This window comes from Pseudonaja textilis, chromosome 2 (genome assembly GCF_049901715.1).
Source record: "Pseudonaja textilis isolate UNSWEBS1 chromosome 2, rPseTex1.2, whole genome shotgun sequence".
NCBI classification, from domain to species: Eukaryota; Metazoa; Chordata; class Lepidosauria; order Squamata; family Elapidae; genus Pseudonaja; species Pseudonaja textilis.
Genome location: NC_141991.1, coordinates 214202551 through 214225938, shown reverse-complemented (window position 1 = coordinate 214225938; position 23388 = coordinate 214202551). Strand labels below are relative to the sequence as shown.

Here is a 23388-nt window from a genome sequence, read left to right as displayed (position 1 = left end):
AGAAGTCTCTCCCCCAATACCTTAAAGAGACAGGTGGCCACATTGGCCTCAGTGCTTTCATTTGAGGACTTGCCCCAGGGTGAGACTTTCCTTTGGGGAGTCACAAATTTGAAGTCACTGGTGGTTCACCATTATCCACCTAGGACTTGCCAAAGGTCTTGTTGGTCTTGTTGGCACTGACGACTTCTCCATTTGAACCCTTGCATGAAATCAGCTTGCGCCTACTCATGTGCAAGGTACATTCCTAGTGGCCATTACATTGGTCAGGCGTATCTTAGAGTTGGTGGCCTTATCAGTCAGAAAGGACCTTTATGTTTTTCATGCAGACAGAGTGGTTCTGTGGTTGCACCCTACCTTTCTGGCCAAGGTGAACTACTTATTCTCCCCTCACCTCCCCGACAAGAGGCATGGCAAGTAGGACCAACACTCCTTATCCATTGAGTCGAAGGGAGAATCCAGGCTGGGGCATACCAAAGCTGGCTGTTGGCTGTCCTATGAGTGGGAATTGGTCTGTTCTAAAGGCCCCAACTCTATGTGTACATCTTGCAGGACTCTCCTGCCAAAGGCCACCTCTGCCAAGGCAAACGAGTCAATCCGATATTGCCTGATGAATGGTGTCACAGACGACCATGTTGCAGCTTGACAAATGTCTTGAACCAATGCCTTCATTGCCCAGGCCACAGTAGTTGCTGCACTTCTGGTAGAATGTGTGGTGATTCTCCTGGGCACAGGAAGAGCCTGCAGCTCATAGGCTTTTACATGGTGGTAGGTGTCACTCTGCGGCCCAAAGTTGATGGATGAAAGGAGATGAACAGGGACTCAGCATTCCTGAAGGAAGAGGTTTGCTTTATGTAAATTTGGAGGGTTCTTCTAATGTCCAAGGTGTGCCATTTCCTTTCTAGAGCATGTTTAGGCTCTGGACAAAAGTTAGGCAAAATCAACTCATGTGAATGATGGAATCCAGTCCCATCCTGAAGTCTGTCTGGTCAGAGTCAGGAGAGGGACTTTCCAGGGATTCTGCAAGGTAAAGTGTTGTGATATATAAGAATATAGATCTTAAAATTGAAAAGACTGGAACTGATATTTCTTTTCTTTTTTTTAAGAATTACTGTTAAATCCTATATAGATATAACTGGAATAAATGTGGAAATGGGAATTTATGATAAGAATACTAATTATATTTAATAAAATGATGAATAAAGTTAAAATGAATTATGAGAATTGCAATAGAAAGATTAATATCAGTTTTTTATAATTAATTGAATAGATTAATATTTTTGAAAAAATAGATGACTTAGAATGTAATTGAGAAAAAGAATACCATGCAGAATCTGACTTAATATATATATATACAAATGTGATATGTAGTAGTTAGGAGACTATTGTTATTAACCTAGAAAGTGATAATCATAAAAGTGATTATATTATGATAAATTTGTAATATGAATTAAAGGGGAATATAAGGCAGAGGGGTGATAATTGATAATTAAAGGGGAAAATTTTTGAATTATTAGAGTTAAGATGAAATTTATTGAATAATGAATGAAATAATAGTCTCAGCTGGAGGTCTGGATGATCATAGTCAAAACAGGCAAGCTGACAAACATCGAGGTTTGAAGTAGTTTAATTCATCTACACACATCCCATCCGGCAAGAATGGCTAAAGTCTGATCCAGGTTAGAACTGGGAGCATTTGCCTTCCAGTGCTCTTTATATCACTGCCCCACCCACCTAATAACAACTATCTCTGCCCTATGCTAAATTTCCAATTACCCCCTCCTAATATGGCTAGTCAAGGTTTATTCCGTGCCCTGCATACTAATTCACTCTTATCCCTATTTAATACCAATCCCCATCTAAACCCTGTTTCCACCCTGCATTGTACAGAAAGAAATTCCCGCCACCCCCCACCCCCCCAGGGTCCAGCACAGATGCTGAGCGGCAACTCAGGAATCACCAGCAGGCTGCAATAACCTTATTCAGGGATTCCTCTAACACAACTGTCAGCTCCCAGTCAGCATTTGCAATGTAACTGCTGCAGGTCCACCAACTCCATTCTTTCCATTGAGGACTGGGATCAGGATCCGAGGTACTGCTAGTGGGTGCTGGTGCACACGGAGCCTGACAGATTGTCCCCTCCACCACAGGTCTACCTAAGAAGTAAAATGTAACTATTTTATGTGATAAATATGTAACTAAGGTTATGTTTGTATTGAAATGTAAAAACCTGGAACCACCTTATTCACCAAAAGAGAAGTTTTTAAAATATAAAAATAAAAAAAAATATTTAAAAAGAAGAGAGAGAGAGAACGGCCTTTCAGAGGATGATGGACAGCAGTATTTGCTTCAATTTTGTTCAGAACTGGGGACCATTACCAGGGGGGCATATAAACCAGGATAATTTTAATACTGTCTCTTTAAGGGAATGCAAAAAATTGTAATTGGGTGTGGTTCCTCAAACAGCCATAAGATGGAGCCAGAAACCTGGTTTCCCGGAGAGTGTTACTAGTTGCTAGATGTTCTGATGGTCGCTGTTTTTGGTTCCTGCATTTTTCCCTATTGACTGTTACTGATCATCGTTATTCTTGGATTTGATGTAAGTCTCTTACTGAACTGTTTATGATACTGGACTTTTGGATTATCCCCGGACTGAATTCTGACTGCCTTAACTGTGTATGACTTGGACTGTTTGTTGGACTTTGCTTAACTGGACTATATTGGAAGTAAAAACCTACATTTTACTATTCAGTGTATCTGTGTGCTGGTCGTGTGTTATTCAATACCACTCTCACTATGTCTCCCTGTGTGCACTCATTGTCCTAACGGGGAATTACCTCAACAGGGGGTGTCCTTCAAATTCAACTCGGTGTGTAGAGCAATGAGTCTAGAGACTACCCAGTCTGGATTCTCCCCTCAACTCCCCAAGAAAAGGCATGTCATGTAGGATCAATGCCCCTTTTCTACAAGTTATTACAATTAATAAGGCTCATAATTGTACCAGGCAAGCTAAAATTTTCAGATATGCATGCAGAACTTTATTTAAATCAAAAAGGTGATTCTTAGCTAGAGTGTGATAGACTTAAACTTCGAGTTTATTTTCTTCTTGTCACTTCTTGGTTCTCAGTTTTCTCAAGAAAAAAAGTTCAAAGGGGTCTCAGCTCATCAGTACAGCTAATTTTTTTCTATTGATTTTCAAATCAAAAGGACTTTGGTTGTTTTAAAAGATAAACAGATAAATATAATATCAGATTATGGGAAAATATCTTTAGCACCAGGAGAGGAATATTAAAATTTCTTGAATGTTTTCTCTATTCCAATTGTTATTGAACAAAGCATTTCTTTGTTTCTGCAGTTTTCGCCCCCAAATCTATTAATACTAAAAATGCAAATCAACAAGCTGTTTCAGACTGACAAGAATATATATTCAGTCATAGCATTCCTCTTGGCTAGAACATTAAGGTTAAGCTATACATAATTGTCATATTGGACATTTATGCATGTGAAATTTGTTTTTGATATTATCACATTGTAAAAGATAGCTAAGGTTGTTTTCAGGAAAGGTCAAAAAAGTCAAGATGGCAACTCTAGGTGTAAGATTGCACTTGTTATTTTTAATTTTTTTTACACGCTCCTGTCGTTGCTCCTGTTTCCAACACTAATATCCTTAATGTAGAAAGGAAGCTATAAGCATTAGTAGAAAGTAGAATGTTCTGCCATAGTGTGTCTTCTGCCGCCCATATGTCTAATTTCTTTTTATCATTCCTTGGGTAGGTGGGTTGCAATACAAAGTTCTGTACAAGCCATCCAATATAGGGACTTCTTGGGAATGGTGTGAATGCATAATTTGTTTCATTTGCATGATAATGCCATGATGCACATGCTGTCACTTGCCTCCTTTGATTACAAATTATAAACAAATTCCTGCTCACTCAATATTCAAGTAGAAGATTATAAATATATAAGTGAGAGGTGGATGACTATTGATGAATTCTCTAGTATTGCTTTCCATTTAGTCATAGTAGAATTTCTACATTAGCAGAGAATTGAATTAGATGTTTTTGTTTTTTTTTAAACTTAAATGTCATCTGAGTAGAATTTTTTTTATAAACTCTACCACCACCACCACTACCACCACCAAAAGTTTAGTAGTTAAACTTTAGTAGTTAAACTTTTGGACAGAAACTAGGGACACTATGATATCTAACATCAGCTATAGAAGCTAAGTAAAGATTTCATGCCAGTCATTCTTTCAGCCATTCTATCCCACATGATTTTTGTGGAGACAAATTGAAGAAAGGCATGTTATGTAAACCATGCAGAATCCTTTAGGGAAAATCAGGATATAACTAATTTGTACCATGTACCCAAAGGTCATCATCATCATCATCATACTCTGTTCTTTCTTCTTCTTCTTCTTCTTCTTCTTCTTCTTCTTCTTCTTCTTCTTCTTCTTCTTCTTCTTCTTCTTCTTCTTCTTCTTCTTCTTCTTCCTCCTCCTCCTCCTCCTCCTCCTCCTCCTCCTCCTCCTCCTCCTTCTTCCACTTCAAGTGTTGAGGGAGATACAAAGTTCTGGTTCTTGCAATTCTGGCAGCCTCAACCACTGTTATTTCATGCTCTCTCAAAATCCAACTGCATGTCCAAGTTGTAAGAGGTAGTAACAGGACAAAGTAAGGAATTGTTAGGATTGGGTGAAGTATGGCATGGCCTTGTGTCATAGGACTACTATAGCAGCTATGAAAGCATCCTGGGCCATCTTGAAATGATCTGGTTAAAGGGGGTCTAGTAAAGCAAGCCAGCAAGGGGTAATATTTTGCTACAGAAATTACATGGACGTAAAATGAATTGATTTATTCTATAATGCTATGAAATTATTGAGGCAGAGTCTAAATATGTGGTTCTCTATATTAATTTGCAGATCTAGAGATTGCATAATCCTGGAAAGTATATGACCTGCGTCATATAGAACTGACCTGTGTAAATGTATAGCTCCTGGAGAAATTGACCTAACTGGACTTGGCTTGATAAAAGCTTGATGGAATTTCATTATCTTCTCTGTTTTGTTGTGTGTCTTTATTTCAGAGATATGAGGAATCTCTTTTCCATTTATTTTTGAGGTGTTAACTCAAGGGAAATCTGAAAGTTATGAATATAAATTGTTCAGAAAATGAGAGGAAATCCGAATCAACTTTGAAGACATGCTTGTTAAAAATAATCCCCTGCACTCAGCATTCTGAATTTTTGCAATTTCTCATCATGGGATCGATTGATGATATATGTAGAAAGATACAAGACAAATAAAAATGACCCAGAAGAGGGGCTTCCATTCATTTTATTTCTTTAAAGCATTGATACCTTTTTCAGGCCTAGAAAAGTCTGGCTTCTTGAGGAAATTGCAAAGAAATTTTAATGGCAATTGTTTTTCCACAAACTGCCTACTCTGCACCCCACCATCACCATGAACAAATAGATCCCAAGTAGAAAATATCTAAAGGGAAATGATGTCAAAATATTGTACTCAACTCAGAAGGTTGGACTTGATGATCTCTGGTATCCCATCTAGTTCTGAGAATCTATGAATTTGCATTCGATTCCCAGCAATTCATAAACTGCAAATATCTGCCCAATTGAATATGAAGAGAATACTAGCAAAAATATAGGATGAAAGATCATACTTGCTTGGCTGGAAAGCTTATAAAGTTTTATATATATTTTCTATATGATCTACTGGACAAAACAGAAGTATCTCTAAATTATAGACTATTCTGAGATCACTGAAGATACTATTTTAAAAATCAGGTTTTCAAAGAATAATATTGCCCCCTTCTGGCTGTACTCTCCACTCAGATTAATAGCATATGAAAAACCATTAAAACAATAATTGCACTCTATTTTACTATATTAAACTAGAATATAAAAAGCTGGTGTAAACATAGAATAATATATCATAGTCTGCATTTCTGTGTATAGTAAGGTAAATGAAGAAATCACATGAAGGGAAGTGATAAATTGAAAATGATTGCTAGATTACTTCCAACAATTTCTATATTATTCCTGTAGCAAGTGAAAGACAAATAAATCATACTGAAGAACATTTAAACAGAAATAATATTGGCATGATCTAAGGAGGAATCCCCCCTACCCTCAAAGCACTAAAACAATTAGTATTGTTTTAGAGCTGGAGAACACTCCACATAATTCTAGAAAGCAAAGCAAAATTCAAGTACAAATCAAATACTCAATTATTTAAATCCTATACTATAGGGATATATCTTGAAAGTACCCACATTAAATAAAGAAAGTTGACTCTGGTGCCTTTACAAAATTTTGAAGACAGAGTTTAAGATGAATTTTTGTATAAGACAGCAGAAATCAACAACTGGGAAAGAGCAATATAACAGGTACTATCTCTTTTCAGAATATATCATCAACCAATAAAGAATATTTGTAACTCAAATGAGAAGTCTTTGAGTGTGGTTGTTTTCTTGCAGATGTTTCATTAGCCAAAACTAGGTTAACTTAATGAGTGCTAGGATATTTCATTACCCAAAACTAGTTAACTTCATCAGTGCGGTGGGGGGTGGGGGTGGCACTGGTGATATTACCTAACTAGTTTGGATAGTGAAACATCTGCAAGAAAACAACCACGCTCAAAGAGCACCAAGTACCTACCCATCATATCACTAAACTTTTGCTTGTGAATTCATATTACCAGACTGAGGCAACCACCTCAAGCAGCAAAATCAGTCCTCTGAACCCCAGCCCAGCTGTTTTCATAGGATGAAAGAAAGAACCATGTGTCATACTAACTATACCAATTCTCTACATTTGCCTCTTATCCTTGTGTGGGATGGAAAATTGTGTTATCATGTAAAATTCAATTGAAAATCTAATCAGCTTCTATATATGATGGAGAAGAAGGCATCTACCCAATTTGTTTAGTAAGGTTATCCTCAGGGAATAGGCAGTTACTGGTAATCCTTGTTTAGTGACTGCTTCTTTAGCAACCATTTTAGTTCATGATGAAAAAGTAAGCTTATGATTAGGCCTCATGTTTATGACTTTCGAAGGTCTGTAAAGCAAAGGACAGCTGAAGTAAGATCATAAACACAGGTGCAGATTCATGCAGCAACTGCTTTGCTTAATAACTGAGTTGCTGGTTCTAATCTTTATCACCAAATAAGGACTAATTTTACAAGTTTATTCCTCTAATCATGGAGCCACAGAAATCAGCAAAAAGTAATAACAGGGAAATGAGAGTAATATGTAATAAGTAAATAAACCATAATATATGGATTATATGGGTTGGAGATGAAACTGCAATTACACTGGGAGTGATTGAAAAATAATTATGCAGCAAACAAATTTAATACTGTTCAAGAAATTAACCAACAAGCTTCAGAATTTCAGTCCTGTTAATGATACTATGATGCCACAGGACAAGCAAAATGTGGGTCTCATACTTTTTTTTCCAGCAAATATGAAATTAGTTGTTCACTAAAAGCCTTAAGACAAATGGCTATGTCTTAATGTTATCAAGCATTTCCTGACAGTTCTTGCTGTGGAACTCATAGCTCTTTTCCACCTGGAAGAACATGATAAGTGCAATTTATTCTTTTAATTATCATTCATTGTCATTCTACAACTAATGCTTAAAAATTCTGCCACAAAATTAGAGTGCTATGCTTTCTCAGTAGCCCAGGTGATGAAACTTCTAACAAGGTATTTTCTTTGGGGGTTTGAGGAAACCCATTGCTTAGATCATGTTTCTGTAAGAGCACCATCCTAAATGCAGTTGTAGGAATTTATATTCCATTGAAATTTTAATACACTAGGGATCAAAGACTATCCTGCTTTTTCCCACTGGCTGCTACACTATGAATCATTCTTTAAAGCAAAGGATTACATTCTACTATCTATTTCAACACAGCTCATATTATCATAAGAAACAAAATTGCATCTATGGGGCAGAAGGAGCAGAGTTTTACAGTACTTTGAAGCAAAATCTCTTGGTAATGGGATAGTGAGACAAAGCATTAAGACAGAAGCATTGAAGAACAAACCTTAGCATTGCTTAGAAAAGTTTGTGGAGAAAATCTGATACATTTGAAAAACAGATAGCATAATATATTGTATACTACAATAGCACAAAATATAAGATATAACATGGAACATCTTCCAGCATTCAGACAAATAGACTTATTGGTCCTATGTTAGACATAAATTAGTCACCAAATTGCTCTAGAGCTAAGGATAAGTCTCGGTGATATACCGTATTTTTCCATGTCAGTAATGACATGATAGTAATCTTCAAAAATTTGAGAGGCTGTCACAGTGAAAGGGGCAGGGGTCAACCTATTCTCCAAACACCTGAAGGCCTGACAAGAATTAACAGATGGAATCTTATCAAGGAGAAATCAAACATAAAAATAAGGAGAAATTTCCTGACTGAGAATAATTAATTGGTCGAATGGCTTGCCATTCAGAAGATCACTTCAGTTTTTAAGAAGAGGTTGGACAGCCATTTATCCAGAATGGTATAGGCTATCCTGATTGAGCAGGAGCTTGGACTAGAAGACCTCCAAAGTCCCTTCCAACTCTATTATTCTGTATTCTGTGATCCTCTATGCATCAACTTTGGGATTGCTTGGCACACGCCAAGTATACACCTTGGAACCCATAAATGCCTCCTGAATTCTATCTAACCCAGCTCTGAATCCATGGAGACGAAATGACCCAATAACAACAGGTATAGGAGCTCAAACACCAGCCCCCAAATCAGATCAATTTGAGTAGGGATCACACAGAAACAGATAGCCAATATAGCAATATGATGTATACTAGTACTTTATTCCTATAACAAAATTTAATATCTAGGCATTCCACTCTTAAGCAGAGTCCCTGGATATAGGCAAACTGCCTTGTGGGACTTTAGTCTACAATTCCCATAGTTCTCAGCATTTCCAATACATATGAAAGTGTCTCACTTGGGAAAGTCATTTAAAAATATCTAAGCAAGGCACACTCAACCATGTATTTAAAAGATACAGCTTCTTGTTCTTTTAAAAACAACCTGCTATCTTTTGCTACCTCCATAATCCAATTTGCTTTAGAACTGCTTTTCAACTGACAGCAGTATTTATTATTTCAAGGGGTACACAGAGAAGTATCTGAATTGAAAATAAATAGCAATCACTGTTTTGAAATATTCATTACTAGTAATCTATATCCCTTAAAGTGAAATATTCATACTTTTTTTCAGACTCTTAGTTTTTGGAGCCGATTAAACTATTTAATACCAAATATCCTTGGAACAAATCTTATCTGTGTACAAAGAACTTCAAATTATAGAGCCCAAAAACATTCCTCTTCAACAATAGATACTTCTGATATAGACAACATTTGTATTTCCACAACAGTTGCATGTTTTTGTATAAATCAGGCCAAAACATATTAGGACTTGAGCCCATCATGAAGGTTTAACACAAAACAATGGACTATAAAGCTTTTGAGCATTAACTGTTCCACATATTATGTCCCAAGCTCAAAAAAAAAAAAAGCATTTCCCTTGCTAAAATAAGAAAATGAAAGTATTGTCTCCCACAGCATGTAGGAAGGGGTGATCCAGGCTTTCTGGAAACAAACCCTCCATACTAGACAGCTTGAATTTTTGGGGGGATGGCCTGACTCCAAAATAGACCTTCTTTATTGCAAGTCATTATGCTCAGAATATTTCAGATTGCATCCAAATAGGAAGATTCATTTCCAGAAACTGCTGCATTGCCCCCAGGGCCACATGGTCTAGAGGAAAACAAGAACATTCTAGAATTCTCTAGAAAAGATTATTTAAAGATTGGTGAATTTTGCACATCCCTAGTATTTTTCTAATGTAATTGGCTACATCATGCTGCTTTGACTCTTTTGTGATTCTTTTTATCATACTGAGTTTTCATGTCAAGTTACTCACTGCCTCCAGCTTGTAGGGATTAAGTGACTAAGATGACTAAATAAACAAGTGAAATGAATTTTAAAGAGAGAGCAGCTTCATTCTCATTCTCTGTACATGGATAATATAAATAGAAAATCTTAGCTATGGGTTTGAGATTCATCTGAAAAGGTCAGGAGCTCCTCCCTGTATTGGAGTCTCTAAACACATAATATGAGATTGTACTATTTGTAATGTGTATCCCAGAAAAAAGAAGATCTTCTGTAATATATATTTACTGTAGCAACATGGATAATTTTCTTTCCTTTACCCTCCCTCTGCCCCCCTCTGTCTGTCTGTCTCTGTCTCTCTCTCTCTCTCTCTCACACACACACACACACACACACTTACACAGACACAGACACACACATACACAGACACTGTATGCCTGCCCACCCATTTATTTCATTCAGAAAAAGGTCTAAACCAAGGGTGTCCAACCTTGGCAACTTTAAGACATGTGGTCTTCAACTCCCAGAATTCCTGGGAGTGGCTTGCTGGGGAATTCACATGTCTTAAATTACCAAGTTCAGAGACCCCTGGTCTGGAATGAAATCCAGTCAACCTCTGAGTAATGAAGCAAATTTGTCATCCTTGCAAATTGTCACTTTAATCAGCAAAACTTGTTTTTAAAAACAAAAAAGTATAATTTGCAATAATATTATTGACAGTCCAGAAATAGCCAATAAAGAGAAGACTGTCACCAGGCAGTGTTGGAATAGAAAGGGTTTTTCCCCCCTGAGTTTTAGCTGTAAAGAAATTAATACAGTATTTTGACACTCTACCCATCAAGAGATATGAGCAGAATGGTACTAACAATATATGGCTCGTTATGCAATGCTTTGCAGCTAGAGGAATATTATGGGCAAAATGATCCCATATGATCCCAAGTATGGGGTTTCTTATAAATCACAAAACTGTCATTGCACTTGGGAAATAAGTCATGACAGCTTCTTCTATTATGCTCCCACTAAACCATTTTAGTTTGAGAATAGCATTCTTGGACAAGTCCTTTCAGTTCTGGACATCAAAGCTGATATTGACAAAATGGTATGTGATAAGCAAATGCTTGGAAGGTAAATTATAGGTTAGCAAGTTGAAGAAATTAGGCTCTATGGCATAAAAGTGAAGTACAGTCAATTTTTGTTGTTGTTGGGGGGCATTATGCAACTGCTCATCTATTACCTCTGTTGCTACTACCACCTGCTTTTTTGTTGTTGTCCTTGCACCAGTATGTCATAACTGATTTTTAGGAAAAAGAAAAGTGGTAGCAGAAAACATAGCAATTGAGTTCCCAGAACTTTTTTAACCCAGGATTTTTGGTGCTACTATTGGATTTGAAGATGTGGTCCCTTCTATTTCTATAGGCCAGTGTTTCTCAACCTCTGCAACCTAAAGATGAGTGGACTTCAACTTCCAGAATTTCCCAACCAGCCATGCTGAAGTCAACCCATCCAAGTTCCTGAGGTGCAGAAACTGTCAAACCTGAAGCATGCCTAATTGTGGCCATTTTCTTTTTGTAGCTTTCCTCTGAGGAGGTTTCTTTTCGCATTGCTTCACAGCAAACACAGCCTGGAGCTAAGGGGGCAGGGAGGGGGTTGCAGAGATGGCAGAGATGTTGTAGCCTAAATACAATTATTTCCCCTGGGAATCAAGGATGTTCATACAGGTGTTCGAGTGGTAGAGACTGAGGTCAACTAGTAACTAGACTATATGCTGATTGGACCATGTGACTGGAGACAACTTTGGGGAAAGTGACAAAGTTTTACTTTTAATTGGGTGTAAAACTAGCTGGCTTTCCTCCAAGTCTGTGCCAATTTGAAATGTCCCAACACATTTTCTTTGAGGAATATGCCTGCCTCGGAGTTCTCATTGAAGGGGATGTATTACTTGGAACCTTGATAGAAACATTCCTAGGCTGTACATTATGTTCCTGAACCGACATGCAACCTCAAAACCTACTCCCAGGAGGAACTTTAATAAGCTTTTGTAAATCCAAAAGGAGGACAATCACTCAGAACACAATGAGATATATCTAATGTTTACTATTCCCCCATCCAAATGAAGCACCTAGTTTATACTCTGCACCTGCAAGTATCAACCTTGCCTTTTAAAATTTGATTTCTTGATTCTTAACTACATCTTGGTCACAATTTTTATCCATATTTACAGTCTCATTGATAAAACAGAGAGATGAATTTCTTGCATCAAGTGACATGGCAAGGAATAAAGAATATGAATATGAAACCACTCGGTTTGCGTGTTATAAATCATGCATGTAAGTAGTTACATGCTTCCACTCATCTGAATATAATATTGTTACCTTTTCTACCCATCTAGTAATATGTGACTTTCCTGCCAATGCTACTAAATGGAAGTAGCAGTACACTAAAAACGATTTTGAAGTCACTCTTGATTGCTATAATATTCTGCTGGTAATTTTTAAATAACCAGCAACTGTTCACAAACTAAGCTAAGCTTAGCAGCTTAAAATAAATATATTCCTTTTCTATTTAATGTCCATACTTAAATTAGCTAGAAGGCTCTAGAAAGTCAACAGCAGTTAATTTTACATCACAGTTCTAGGCCTTGTGAAGGGAAGAGAGGATTTCTTGCTCAAATATAATTTTTGGATGTCCATTGAAATCCTTTTCTGATGTACATTCAGCATGTGGAGTTTAAAGTATGGTAATATTTCTTGACCTCCTTGAAATAGCAGCATCCTATTTGCCTTATCTCCCATTTATCTGAAACTTATTGATACAGGTGAAACTCAAAAAATTAGAATATCGTGCAAAAGTTCATTTATTTCAGTAATGCAACTTAAAAGGTGAACCTAATATATGAGATAGACTCATTACATGCAAAGCAAGATAGTTCAAGCTATGATGTGTCACAATTGAGATTATTATGGCCTACAGCGCATGAAAATCCCAAATCCGCAATCTCAGAAAATTAGAATATTGTAAACAGGTTCAATATTCTAGGCACAAAGTGTCCCACTCTAATCAGCTAATTAAGCCATAAGACCTGCAAAGGGTTCCTGAGATTTTAAATGGTCTCAGTCTTGTTCAGTTGGAAGCACAATCATGGAAAAGACTGCTGATCCGACAGTTGTGCAGAAAATCATCATTGACACCCTCCATAAGGAGGGAAAGCCTCAAAAGGTAATTGCAAATGAAGTTGGATGTTCCCAAAGTGCTGTATCAAAGCACATTAATAGAAAGTTATGTGGAATGGAAAAGTGTGGAAGAAAAAGGTGCACAAGCAGCAGGGATGACCACAACCTGGAGAGGAGTGTCAGGAAAAAGCCATTCAAAAGTGTTGGGGACTTTCACAAGGAGTGGACTGAGGCTGGAGTCAGTGCATCAAGAGCCACCACACACAGATGGATCCTGGACATGGGCTTCAAATGTCGTATTCCTCTGGTCAAGCCGCTCCTGAACAACAAACAACATCAGAAGCGTCTTACCTGGGCTAAAGAAAAACAGAACTGGTCTGTTGCTCAGTGGCCCAAAGTCTTCTTTTCTGATGAGAGCAACTTTTGCATCTCATTTGGAAACCAAGGACCCAGAGTCTGGAGGAAGAATGGAGAGGCACACACTGCAAGATACTTGAAGCCCCGTGCAAAGTTTCCACAGTCTGTGTTGAGCCATGTCATCTGCTGGTGTTGGTCCACTGTGCTTCATTAAGTCCAGAGTCAACCAGCCATCTACTAGGAAATTTTGGAGCACTTCATGCTTCCTTCTGCAGATGAGCTTTATGGGGATGCTGACTTCATTTTCCAGCAGGACTTGGCACCTGCCCAGTGCCTACACTGCCAAAAGCACCAAACCTGGTTCAATGACCGTGGGATTACTGTGCTTGATTAGCTAGCAAACTTACCTGATCTGAACCCCATAGAGAATCTATGGGGAATTGCCAAGAGAAAGATGAGAGACATGAGACCGAACAATGCAGAAGAACTGAAGGCCGCTATTGGAGCATCCTGGTCTTCCATAACACCTCAGCAGTGCCACAGGCTGATAGCTTCCATGCCACGCCCCATTGAGGCAGTAATTGCTGCAAAATCAAATCAAGTACTGAGTACATATGCATGCTTATACTTTTCAGAGGTCCGATATTGTTTTATGTACAATCCTTGTTTTATTGATTGCATGTAATATTCTAATTTTCTGAGATTGTGGATTTGGGGTTTTCATGAGCTGTAAGCCATAATCATCACAATTATGACAAATCACAGTTTGAACTATCTTGCTTTGCATGTAATGAGTCTATCTCATATATTAGTTTCACCTTTTAAGTTGCATTACTGAAATAAATGAACTTTTGCATGATATTCTAATTTTTTGAGTTTCACCTGTATGTACTTTGCAGTCAGACAGTGTTATTTTCTATAATCAGGAAATATATTGAGCAGAGTTTCAGATCATGAAGAGAGACTGTGATTGGGTTTAGGTTACATTGGTTATTAACTAAGCCACTTTATATGACTCTCAGATACTAAACTACCAGTAATGCTTTTACATCATTACTCCTAGGTTCATGTATCACACAAAGTCAGAGCCAAACAAGTTACAGTAATGCTTGGTAAACTGAATGAACACATGTGTACACTTGCTGTATTTCTCCATATCTTCCTTTTGTACGTGGCACTGAACATTCTGCTATTCAGGATGGGATCAGAGGGAACATGGTAATATCACTGCGCAGATGGGGTAAGGATGTGATTCTTTTATGATGATAGAATGGCTGATATCCACATTTTTGAACAAGTAAAGCATCTACATTTTACTATATATATTGCCTATCATATGACATCTCATTTCATGGCGATCAGAGGTTAATGTAGCTTTCTATAGCTTAAGATTTACAGAGGTGTTCTGGTTAGGAATTCAGGGATTGAAGTCTAACACATATGGAAGTACCATATGGCTAAAATCTGGATGGACGCTATATTTTTAATACAACCTTTATGTATTTCCTACAATTTATTGGGTTCCTTTTGTGTCAATAATGACAGGAACCATCCATTTCTGTTAAGATTCATGGATATGTCAAAGCACCTGCAAAACTATTTGCTCAATGCAAAACTACTTCTTCATTTTATTGAAGCTTTGTGGGATTTATTATTGGATAAAGTGTATCCACAGTGAAAACAAAAGTGGGAAGAAGAATGCCATTAGTCCCTCTCCTCTTGCACTGCTGCTCTGCATGAGAAGTTAAGAAGGGAGAGACCATGCAATGGGAAGCAGTTGGACAATCTTGCTTCCTTTCATTTTGGTTCTGCAAGATCCCAATTTAGGAACTTTCTGCCTGTAGACACAAATAATCCAGAAATCTTACTTTAAATTAACTCCATCCCTGGACAGATTAAACAGAAAATATAGTCTTCTCAGCTATTACATTCTTATACAATCTAAGAAAATCATCCAATTTATTTTTTAATGAGATTTTTGCTGCGGGGAGGGACTTAATTTCTTTTCAAGTAAACATAGCAAGTGGCAGCTGATATAAATAGTAGTTTTATAAATATCACCTATAATCAGTTCCACATTCTTTCTTAGCTCATAATTCACATCAATGATGGGATTCAAAACTTTTTACTACCGGTTCTGTGGGTGTGGCTTGGTGGGCCTGGCAGGGGGGGGGGGATATTGTAAAATCTCCAGTCAGAGGTGGTATTTGCGGGTTCTCTGAACTACTCAAAATTTCCACTATCGGTTCTTCAGAACTGGTGAGAACCTGCTGAATACCACCTATGATTCACATTAATGAGTTACTATTTTATGGACCATGCTAATTATATATGGGCCATGCTATCTCCATATCACATACCCTCATTTGCAATGCCTTTTTTTCAACTAAGTCTTTTGTATCAGGTACAGGCCAACTTTTTTCAGTCAAGGGCTATGGTTTAAAACAGCCACCTGATGACATCATCTTAATAGGGTTGGAGCTGGCATTGTCAGCCTTCTTGGGGAATTTAGTCTTAACCTGAGTAAAGACTTCACACAGGTATTTTCAAATTTATTTTCACATGCAAGAAAGAGACTGAATATTGTTATTTTGCAACCAGATTTTGGCATCATGATTCTGGAGGAACTTGAGGCTACAAAATGGGCCTAGGTATGGCTTGCTTTCTGAAGGAACAAATACGAGCTGGAATCCTATGTGTACAGTATTTGGGAAGTTTTTGCCTCACTGATTTCAATGAGACCTGTATAGCATAACCATTTGCTTTCTGATTGGCTTAAATAGGCCTGTGTGGTTCTTTGGTACTCCAGATTTTAAATTTGCCCTAGGCTAAGCACAAAGCTTTGAGTTCTAACAATGAAGGGGGAAAGTCTTGTAAGATCGTGTGAGGGTACATTTAATGGTTCATGTAACTTTGAAGCTAATGTGTCTTTGTAGAGTCTCATTGCCATTCTTTTCATATATCTACTTTCTCTTATCTACCATGAGAGAATGAAAAATAAAAAATTAGGAAGATGAAAGCTTATGTGCTGAAGGAAACAGTTCAGCTGTATTTTGGCATTGCTTTCCATTTATATGACAGCAGCATCTTCTGCCTCTTTCCTGCTTTTTGATATGACAATCCAGCCCTAGAGAAAACATTATACAAGAATATATTATAGAGATAGAAAGTAACCATTTTTTATTTCTTTTTAAGTGGATTGAAGTCTAAGAGATGCAAAGGAAGAATGGGAAATATAGATGGTAATTTCTGAAGGGTTTCACTTTTTGGTGCTAAATAGTATAAAATCATTGAATTGAGAAGAATCGTTTGACCCAAGAAGCTGCCACTTTCCCTTCTACCTCCATCAAAGACATTTTCAAAATAAATTGCTTTGGCATGGATTACAGTCGTGAGGGAAAGGGGGAGGAGGAGGAGGAGAAGGAGAAGGAAGCTGTCCAATCATTCAGTCTTCCCTATTTGGCAGGTTCCAGGTGCTTAAGAGTGCAACTTCTATCAGTCATAGTCACCATCATCGTAGTGGCTGGGGATGATAAGAATTGTAGTTCAACACATTTGGAAGCTGTCAGGATTTGAAAAATTATATAACACCAGTATTATATTTAAACAAGGAAAGGAAAAAAAATGGAATGTGATCAGTTCTATCTTTTGTTCAGTGCATATTTTATTATATTTTTCAGTGTTTGAAATAAAGCATGCAGATGAGAGAGAGACTTACAGTCTGAGTATAGTAAGTAAAACAGCATGCAAATCTATAATAAAAAATTCACAATGAATCTTCAAGGAGCAATTTTCTTCCCGGATGCCTAGATACTTTGGCAACTGAAAGTGGTATTTTGTTTTCTAATCTGTGCTGTGCCTCTCAACATCAACTGATATTAACACTGTTGAGCACAATGCGATTCGTGTTTACTTAGAGAGAAATGACAGGTTATGCTAAAGATGCAGCTAGTGCTGCATATCTGTTTTTACAATGGAAGGCCTGGCTGTTGTAAAGGTTTCTTACATGGGAATGAAGTCTAAATGCTGAAACTTTAACAATAATTTTCCTGTTACTCCCTATTATCAAGGTGTTTACTATGGGATCTGGAAAAAAATAACTGAGGAAAAAATCATTGTATCACCCCTCCCTGTACATAGAGTCTCAATTAAGAGGTAGGCATAGTCCTAGAGCAAGCAAGCAAGGGAGGAATAGCAATATTGTATTCTCAGAAATAATATGCATTGGTTCTATATAGGAATGCAGGATTACTGAGCTTTTAAAAATTGTTCAGTGAAAATAAGCTTGTTTCAGCTGATAGTGGTGCCCAGCTGATCTTGGCAAGTATATGATAGGAAACTGTCTGGGAATTTTAGGGCTGTTTCCAAGACTGGAAAATTGAGAAAACATTCTGGGAGAAGGCAGAGGTAAACATCTCCTTTAAAACTGGCCAGGAATTGGCCCAGATACAGTCAAACTCAAAGGTATCATTACCTTTTTAAAAAAAGAATTAAGTTGATCATGTAAGCCAATATTGTCAAATGTTGTCATTGCCATATTCAGTTTGGCTTTTTTTAAACAAAATGTCAACTTGACAAGGGCCAAACACCTGTTGCTGATGATCTAGTCTATAAGAACTTAGACTTAGAGTAGTGCCATACTGCAGTCTGAATTACTTCTCAAGCAACTCATAAATTCTAGTTCAGATTGCAGTGGGTTGGCAATGAGGCAGGTTGGTGCTTAGGCTGGACTATGTGCCCTGCAAGATGTGGTGGTACTTCTCCTGCTTCTTGCCTTTGCTGTCAGTCCCTTTCTGCCCTGAGTGGATTGGTCTCCCAGTGCCTGTCTTTTTTGTTTTAGGAATTTTTCCCCTATTCACTAGTTTCCATGCCTTTTTAAAAACTCTCCCAGATACTTGAACACATGGATGTCTTCTCACCTCTTTCCTTCATTATATCCACTGATACCAACATAGATCTTTCCTTTCCTTTCCTTTCCTTTCCTTTCCTTTCCTTTCCTTTCCTTTCCTTTCCTTTCCTTTCCTTTCCTTTCCTTTCCTTTCCTTTCCTTCCTTCCCTTCCCTTCCCTTTTTTCTCTTGATATGGTAGTTGTGAACCATAATAATCAAAGAACAAGCTCTTCTTTCATTCCTGATCCTCTATCGGCCCATATAAATTTTGGAAACGTTGCCAAAAGGAAGAAATGATCATTTATCTCCATGAAACAAAACAGCAAAGTTTATATTTCAAAAATAAATATGTGAGTGGGCAAGACTAGGAAAGCAAGGAGAACACACTCTACCCAGCCTAGACATAAACCAAGGAGGTGGCCACTGGGAGATGTAAGTGTTGAATGAAATATGTATGGTAGAGATGAGGAGTGTTTGTTTTCTTAATAAGCCTTTGTTAAATTAATTGCAAGGTTTTTTTTAAAAAAAGCCCAAACATAGCTGCCAGCAATCCAGTACAGAATGGCCACTCATTGCTGGAGGAGGTGGGGCATGCCAGACACTGTAGACAAGCAGAATGGGACTCTACTAGAATGGAACAAAGCATTGAAGACTTTGAGATTTGAAGGGCTTAAGATGGGTCAGATCAGAAATCAGCAACTTTGAACTGAATCTAGAAACCAGGCATAATGTCCATTTTCAATAATGCATGAGTCAGGAAAGGATGACATTATCTATTCCTGCACTCAGAAGGGAGAGGAAAGCGCATACTGGAAATGAGCCAAAGCAGAAGATATACCCCTGTCTTAGAATAAAATGAAATTGGATCAGTCAGCTCTCCAGTATGTTAAATATGAACAGGATAAGACAAGACTGTATATTAGCTCTGTTATGTTCAGTGTCTATATAAATTAGTTTACACAATGTTTAGGGGAGCTTAATGTGTTTTTGCCTAAACTGGCAAATGGACTGTTAAAGATCCTGCTTAATGGAGACAATGTTGCTTTTTTCTCTGAGAGTCCAGTCAGCCTCAGAAGAGCTGCTGGAGCCTTTGCACAACACTGTTAGAAGAGCAGTTGGTTATCAATTACCAAAACAAGAGAAGTACTGGTTTTCCAGGATTCACAGCTGGTTCACAAGGCAACCAATCTATAGAACAAGTCAAATGTTTTAAATATTTAGGAATTGTTTTTAATACCCCAGGAGAAAAACTACTCAAATTAACAATACTTCCTCCCTAGCTCAAAAAAGTGTTGTAGCTATTGGAAGAGACAACAGAAAAACTCATAACCTCGGTTAAAGTATCTGTAGTAAAAATGTCTGTACGATTTCTTTATGTGAATCAATTAAATCCTTATTCCAGCTCTGACATCTGGGAAAAAAATAATCCAGATTTCTTAAATTCTCTTTTTATGACAATGAGATGCATCTCCAATGCAATACTGAGATTAAAATCTGTACAACTGAAGCCAAAGTTTGGTAACTGATAATAATTGCCTGGGTGGAAACTTGGACTGCTTCCATTAATCACCTTGGACTGACGTATATCATTTTATGTAATGGTATGTAGAAAGACCTTGGGGAGAATGGGGTAAGAAATGCTCCCTAGGGAACATTATGTAACAGAGAACATAACCCTCAGATGGATAGAAGGCAGGACAAGAAACTCAGAAAAGACACTCCCTACATTCTTGGGCTGTAAAGGAGACAGTGCAGAGGTGGTATTCAGCTGGTTCTGACCAGTTCTGGAGAACCGGTAGTGGAAATTTTGAGTAGTTCAGAGAACCGGCAAATACCACCTCTGACTGGAGATTTTACAGTATCCTTCCCCTGCCATGCCCACCAAACCATGCCCACAGAACCGGTAGTAAAAAAAAATTGAATTCCACCACTAAGACAGTGGCATAATTATGCTTTCAGATGTGCAAGATTGATGTCAGCCTTCATAGACAGGAAACACAATCAGATGAGCTAATTCTACTTTATTGTAAATCTGCATCAGCAGAATCTTGGAACAGAATATGCTCACTTGGGTTTCAGGTTTTGTACCAATTGTAATATTAAGGAACGGAAGGATAAGTAATTCACTTTTAAAGCAAATAACATCTGATCAGAATGCCCACTCCAGAGCTCATAGACTATGAATGCCCATGGATTAAACTGAGCTGTAAGAACAGTATGGTAATATGCTCCATCCCACTGCCCAACAGTATCATTTCCTGTGCTGCTAGACCTTTTTGCTGGGTTGGTATTGGACTATTCTCAGTTTCTGCTTAATACATTTCTTGGGAATAGGAATTGGAAAGGTCAGAGTTTCATGAACTCTCTGGCAACCTTCATTTAGTTCTTAAATAATGTTGGTACCAATCAACATAGTTGATTACCATTTGAACAATTTCTGGATGATCTGAAAATCAAGAACAGACTGTGAGTCTAGTAGGCCTGGTCAAATGTTGGGACTGGAAGTTGTCAGGATATCCCCATCATTATTCCCAAGTGGACTCTTTCTGTCAGAAGATCTTTGTGGGATGATATTGTGGTCACACCTGCCAGCTCCTTCAGAACCCTAGGATGTAATCCATCCATTGGTGGTGAATAGGTATTCTATTACCTTTTTCTTGTCTATTTTGAGTTGCATTCCTGTAATGGCTTCTACAGTGCTGCTTTTGATAGATTGAGCTACATTTTCCTTTTGCATAAAGATAGGTGCAAAGAAGGAATTAATCCATTTTGCTTTCTTCCTGGTCCCTGTCAGCTTTTTGACATCATCTCCCATTTCCTTGACCTTTTTCTTGTTCCTTATATATTGAAAGGAACATTTTTTGTGATTTTTGGCATTTGTTGCAAGTCTGAATTCATTCATTTCTGACTCCCTGCAGTGATACCATCGAGTGGTGTCACTGGAAAGAGCAGGATTAATGTTTTTATTCCCTTTTTCTGTTTTTTAGGAGTAAAATGGGCATATTAAGCTTAATTGGGGATTTAACACAATGTTTGATTTAAAAACAATATTAGAAAATCATTTTATTGCTATTTTGGTGTCACAATCTCAGGGGCCTTAAGGGATTGTAAAAGAAATGCCCAGCCTGCATACAGTTCATGAGTTGTCTGCATTATGGTTCTCTTGGAATAGCAGTGTGCTTTTGGCAAAGCAGATTTGCACAACTAGCAGATCCATCCCATAATAGATCCTTTGAAGCTTCAAAATGCAAATTCTAAAAGAAATAGCTGTTCTCTGGATGCTTCCTTTGCCTGTAGCTTGCTAGGTATGGAATAGATAAAATAAACACCATATTTCTGAATCATTTCCTTATAAAAGCAATGAAGCTAGAACAGATACAATTGCTACCCAGGAGTATTTGAAGCAGAGGCTCTTGCCATATTTCATCTCTTAATGCACCATGGATTTCAGAGCTGTTTATTCTTTCTAAAATTCAGTAACTAGTCATTATTAGTTTAAGTATATATTTTTTTTAAAAATCTTAGGAGTGATAATTGAATTTTAATATCATTACTAGATTATGGCCCTCATGGTACCTAGCAGCTTTAATAAGATAGCAGAAAATGGTTTATGAATTATAATATCCAGTTTTTTAAATGGAAGATGAAAACTAGCTGCTAATATGAAGTAAAGATATTTAAAGACTCTTTCTTATGACTGGAGAGAGATATGGCTTGGTTCACTTCTGGAGTGAATTTACACTATAAAATATTTATTTTAGTGTCTTGGTTAATATTTATTGGTGTAAAGTATCTAAATGAGATACAAGACTAAAAGACAGAGAAGCAACTTGTCCTCCTGGAAACAGTAAGTTTAATGACTTCATATGTGGAAAATTGCACTGGTTGTTTGATCATCCTGGTGGTGCTGATTCCAGATGCATATTCCTTTACTGTATTTAATTCATAATAAAACTGACCCTATGTCCAAGAGATGAGAGCAAACAAAAATTGATTTTTGAAATAACTCCCAGTGGTATTCTAAGGCAAATGGCTTTTACTGCCTTGCCATTATTCTCCGGAACTGTGACAATCTGAATCTAACTCCTTCCAGTTGGTCATCTGTCCATAACTATACCACCGTAACTGATCTTAGAATTCATATTTCAGTCTCTAGTTTCTAGAATATTCTGCTTTATCTAGTTTATATCATGACATCTGGATGGATGGTTTATTGAAAGAAACAAGTTTTAAGTCTCTTAGAATTACAAGTAGCCTGGTTTCAACTGTGATTAATTGTTATATGAAAGAACTGGACACCAAGTGAAATCTGGCAAGACTGATCTTTCCAGCAGAATGATATCAGAGCAGAATGGTAGAGTTTTGATGGCAAGATTCAGTAAATCTCAATTTGTTATAGTATAAACAACTCTGGAGGAATTAGCAATATCCAGATAAATAAAGCTACATTATTGTAAGATCAATAGCAGAAGCCTTGAATAATACAAATAATTATAAATAAATCTCCTCAAATTCCATGTTAATATTTTCTATGTTGAATTATCCTTAGTAGATTGCAAAGTTAGGAAGAATATTCATTACAGTATATATACACTTTAATCTTACTCATTTTCTACAGGCCTTCAAACATTTTTCAGAAAAGTAGCCATTTCTCTTATATTAGAAACACTTTTTAATGAAGTTGTCTATCCTACCATTGCCATACCAGATGGACAGTAACTGTCTGGGCCAATCAATTAAAAACAATCAATTTTATTCCCTGTATCCAATATCTCTTGAATTTCACATACAAAATCATCATGCTTTGTCATGGACCAAGAGCTTTCTTGTTATTTCACTGATAACATAGCCTCCCAGAGTTGCCTTGAACTGAGAGATGGGCAGCATGTTAATTAATTAATTAGGAAGTGGTACCTTACAAATGACATCCAATGGAATAGATGATTATTTTCAAACTGGGAGATAATTTCATTAATTGCTTCATTTCCTCTTCCCCATGTTAGAGCAGAAAAGAAAGAGAAGTAGGCTTTCTATCATAG

The 23388-nt window shown here is 37.3% G+C and overlaps 1 long non-coding RNA gene across 1 annotated transcript in view; it reads left to right on the top strand.

Moving 5' to 3' along the window:
• The window catches only part of LOC148127361 (uncharacterized), a 54105-nt gene that overhangs the window by 19988 nt on the left and 10729 nt on the right, over nt 1-23388 (top strand). The window contains exon 2 of the long non-coding RNA XR_015741508.1: nt 17141-17190. This is a non-coding gene — a long non-coding RNA (uncharacterized LOC148127361). The remainder of the gene's footprint in view (nt 1-17140; nt 17191-23388) is intronic.